Source organism: Chiloscyllium plagiosum, chromosome 17, assembly GCF_004010195.1.
Source record: "Chiloscyllium plagiosum isolate BGI_BamShark_2017 chromosome 17, ASM401019v2, whole genome shotgun sequence".
Lineage (NCBI taxonomy): Eukaryota > Metazoa > Chordata > Chondrichthyes > Orectolobiformes > Hemiscylliidae > Chiloscyllium > Chiloscyllium plagiosum.
This window is the reverse complement of record NC_057726.1, coordinates 57,417,763-57,422,708: the sequence shown is the minus strand read 5'-3', so window position 1 is coordinate 57,422,708 and position 4,946 is coordinate 57,417,763.

The following is a 4,946-nucleotide window of genomic DNA, read 5'->3' as shown; positions in this document are numbered from 1 at the left end:
TTTCATCAAGATCAGTGCTATTTTTTGCATTAATGAAAGGCTTTCTCTCTTAGTTTAATGTTGGTCCCTACCTTCATCATTCTTGCCTTTTTGGCAGGTCGAGCTCTTGGACACCAGGGGTATAAACTGATTCTTTATCATAAATTTGTTTTTGAAAACCTCCCATCTTCTGTCCACCGTTTTACCATGACCAGACTTTCTGAGTTTAGTGCAGACAATCTTCTTATTGCAGTCAGCCTTACTGAAATCTAACGTTTTGGTGGCTATTGTGAGGTTCTTTCTTTTAAACATTCCAGTGAACTTGACCATATCTGTATCACCAATGCATAAATGTTCATGCACGATTAGCATATGAACTAACTCTTGTTGGTTCTTAGCCATATTGACTGTGACCCTATCCACCAGAGGGGAAGCTAACAGCATCCCCACCATGCTCATTTCCAGCAGACCCTGGTGTCAGGGTCCTTTACAAACTGAATTTTCCTAACAAGGAAGTTAGAGAAGCCATGTCCACTCTGGAAAACTTGCATAGGGGCCAAGAGAGAGGAGGCAGATTCGAGGGTGGAGTAACCACACTGGGGCTAGGTCAAATCTGCACTGGAGGATCCATGCAGGGACCAAAAATACAGGAACTGGAATCGGCCATTCAGCCCCTTGAGTCTGTTCTGCTATTCAATGAGGTCATGACTGATCTGCAGCCCAACTCCATGTACCTGCCTTTAACCCGTATCCCTTGATACCTTTGATTTACAAAAGTTCATCTATCTCAGATTTAAAATTAACAACTGATGCAGCATCTGCTCCCTAGGGTGGCACGGTGGCTCAATGATTAGCACTGCTGCCTCACAGCACCAGGGTCTCAGGTTCAATTCCAACCTCGGGCGACTGTCTGTGTGGAGTTTACACATTCTACCCGTGTCAGTGTGGGTTTTCTCCAGGTGCTCTGGTTTCCTCCCACAGTCCAAAGATGTGTGGGGCAGGTGAATTGGCTGTGTTAAATTGCCCATAGGGTCAGTGCGTTAGTCAGAGGGAAGTGGATCTGGGTGGGTTACTCTTCGGAGGGTTGGTGTGGCCTTGTTGGGCTGAAGGGCCTGTTTCCACACTGTAGGGAATCTAATCTAATTTGTGGAAGAGATTTACAAACATTTACCACTTTTTGTGTGTACCAGTGCTTCCTAACATCTCTACTGAACGATCTGACCCTAATTCTCCGACGATAGACTCAGGGCAGAGTTGAGTGTTCCCAGAGAGTTAACATTTCACAGAGTTAATGCTTTGAGTCCCAGGAACCTTCTTAAGAAGTTGTGCTGTTTTCTTTCCACAGAGGCCACCAGACGTGCTGAGTTTCTCCAGCAATTTCTGTTTGTATTTGTTACTGGTTCCAAGTTAACCGAGAGCTTCTGATGAGCCATTTTGAGAAGCCTGGTATTTTGATCGCCCTTGTCAAAATGGCCGAGATGGAGGCGGGTACTGCAGATGCTGGAGATTAGAGTCAAGAGTAGAGTGCTGCTGGAAAAGCACAGAAGATCAGGCAGCAACCAAGGAGCAGGAAAATTGACGTTTCAGGCAAACGGATTCCTGATGAAGGATGTTTGCCCAAAACATTAATTTTCCTATTCCTCAGATGCTACCTGACCTGGAGCTGTGCTTTTCCAGCACTACTCTGATCTTGAGTCATCAAAATGGCCGTTGTGAGTTGAAACATGGTGATAGTCCATCAGAATGGCTAAGTGGAATGTCATTAACATCTTGCTACAGTACAGGACAGTCATACTCTGTAATTCCCATGTCTTCTGGTCTTCATGGGATTCAGGACATTTCTAGGCCGTTTATAGTCACAGTCAGTGACAGGCCAGGTCTCCAGGATTAAAGAAATGATAATGGACTAACTGGCTTTGACTTGTAGGAGGTTCTGGAGAGATCCAGTGGATTTCAGTCACATGACGATAGCAACTCCATTAAGAGTCAGGCAGCGTCAACCGTTTTTTTTAAACAAAGATTGAAGCAGGAGAATCATGAGAAGGTTATAGTTTTACACAATAAATTATGATTTATGCTCATACCCTTTGGTCATTATATCATCAGTGAAAAGAAATAAATTCAGTTCATCTAAAGAGTGAAGCAGCATGGATGAGCAGGAGGTCAGGCTGGGAAATCTTTCTGAATTTTGAGGGAAATCAGAGGGAAATGCCTCACCTGGAAGCCCATTAGTCATTGCTAATGTGGATAGTGTTAATTACAATAAGGATATTCTTGTTATATTGAATAATTACTTTTGGTGATAGTGGAATAGCCATGGGGCAGGTGAGCTGGGGCCAGACAGCCACCAGAGGGCAGTATTGTCTCAAAGGACACAGCATGGTGGGCCATGACCTACAGCTCACTGAGAATCTGTGCGGTTCACTGGTTTCACAGCTAACTGCAGCACTCCAAACATGGTGTCTATATCACTGTCCCTTACTGGGGAGAGGAAATGCAGGCTGGGTGACTGCTTTGTGGAACACATACATTCTGTCCATAAAAATGGCCTTGAGCTCCCAACACACCACTGTGTTCCCTTGCCAACATCTCTGTCTCAGGCCTGATACAGTGAGGCTCAATACAAACTGGAGAAACAACATCTCACCTTCCGTTTGAGAATCTTACAGTCTTCAGGATCAATCTCGAGTTTAATAATTTCAGAAAATAGACACCTCCTTCCTTTGCTATTACCTATCCCCGCACACTCCAGGTTCTGTCATGAAATGGGTTGATTTCAGCACAGCGAACCCATTCTCAATTACTTGTGAATCCCCATCATCGCCAATCTCGCTTCTCTGTAAAATACAACAAATATCTGGGGATGTTGGACACCTGAAATCAAAACAGAAAGTGCTGGAGAAACTCAGCAGGTCTGACAGCATCTGTAGAGAGAAATTAGTTAACGTTTCTGAGTCCAGGGGCTCCGATGTTCTGATGAAGGGTCTCTGGACTCGAAATGTTAACTCTGTTTTCTCTCCATTGTGACACAGATATATATTAGGAGTTATATTCCTCAGCCTGACCCCTATTCATCCCGACAGTGTACATCCCAGCAATCTGATAGCTTTCTGTCTCTGAGTAAATTTCTCATCCACACTGTCCCTTTGAGCTTCATGTTACTGAAGCAATATATTATGTGGCAGTTATTGCAAGTCCCCACATTCCATTTGCACAAGAACCTCTGATTCCTTTTGTTCATTCTTGAAGAGTTTTCACACAAAAGACTGAACCTTACTTCGCTTTGCTAAGTGTGAGTTACTTTGAAGTGTTGGGGGTTTATTTTTCACTGTGAGGCTTCAGAAGGTTTCTCGCTGAATCGCGCCACTCTGGCCTCATTAATTATCGACCCTGCCACTATGCCATCCCTCTCGTCAGATCCTGCCCCATCTTACCACCTGCAACTCTCCGACAGCCCGCCACTGCTGAGATATCTGAGAATTGACTGGCATCCTTGGGGCCGGTGCCATCTTTAAGAGCCTCCTGTGCCAGCCAGGTGAGCACTGTTGCTGTGGGGATGCCCGGTACGGTTCCTGACATGTGCCTTGGGCATGGGAGACAAGGGGCTGGGGTATTTAGTGCTGGATTGGCAGCGAAGGACATAATACCAGATTGCCACCTGGATCAGTGCAGTCTCAGCCATCCAGGGGAATGCCCAGCACATGGTTAGAAGGTCAATGATCATCTCCCCTTTGCCAGGGTAGGTGCCATCATCCTCTCACCAATACCTCACCCTCACTGTATCTCTGCCAATGTACTCATCTCCCACCAGGGCTCATGCTGTATCACCCTCACTATTGCCTACAACATCTTCCCTCACTCTAATCCTCAGTGCCATGAACCTGTCATGCCCTCTGTGCTGCCCACTCACTCATCCTCACCTGCACCAACAGCAACAGCTGTGCCACCCACTTCCATCTCCCTTAACCCTGCCTCTCTCTAATGCAAAGGGGATAGCAGCCCTCAATGGGGCAGAAAGACATGGATTGCCTGACATTCAGCTCCTCACCCATTATGTGGAGAGGGTCCTGATGCTGACCGCCCCCTAATGGCTGACTGACTGTGTCCTAGTCCCTGGAATGCAGCCCTTCACTTCCTGTGTCAGGAGCCCCTGACGGAAAGCTGTCACCCTTGGCTTGACTGAGGACTACTAGCATCCATGAGAAGCTTCCTGCTTCAGTCCCCAATTAGTCCTTCCATTCCCTTCACTATGCTTTAACATTTTATAGATGGATAACATTGGAATTAAGATCAGGAGTAGGTCTTTCGGCACCTCAAGTCTACTCCACCATTCAATGAGATTGTGACTGATCTGACTGTAGACGTTCCTGCTCACCCCCGGATACCTTTACACTCCCTTGACAGTCAATTTCTAACGGCTGAAACTGTTCCCATCATTTCTGCTGTGGGTGTCATTTCAGCTTCTGTGGGAATTCATGTTGTTGAATTAAAGCAGCAACATTATCGGATTTCTAAATCACAAAACTGACTCCAGCCACTGCCACCCTCAATCCCCTGCCCAAGGGGACAAACCATTAATATGTCTGTGCAAATGATGACTGACTCTCAAAGCTGGGAAATGTCGATGAGCACTGACCTGTCTCAGTTTAATATTGATGTCAATGTCATCAAAGTAGCCTCAAGGTCTCTTGTTCTAAACTGCACATTCCACTTGAACATAATGCAGTCAGAAAGTTGGTCAGATGTCAATAATAACATGATGTCAAATAATTGAATCCTCAATAAATTAGGAGTAAAATGGTACATCCGGAAAACTAATCTGTATTTACCTTAAATTACTGATAACATTTAGAATATAATCTCATTGAAAAAGACTTTGATTTTAAAGTATTTGACCTTGAAAATCATTGAGATAAAGTACAGGTGGCATCACTGGGATAGCACCAATATTGTACTCACCAACACGA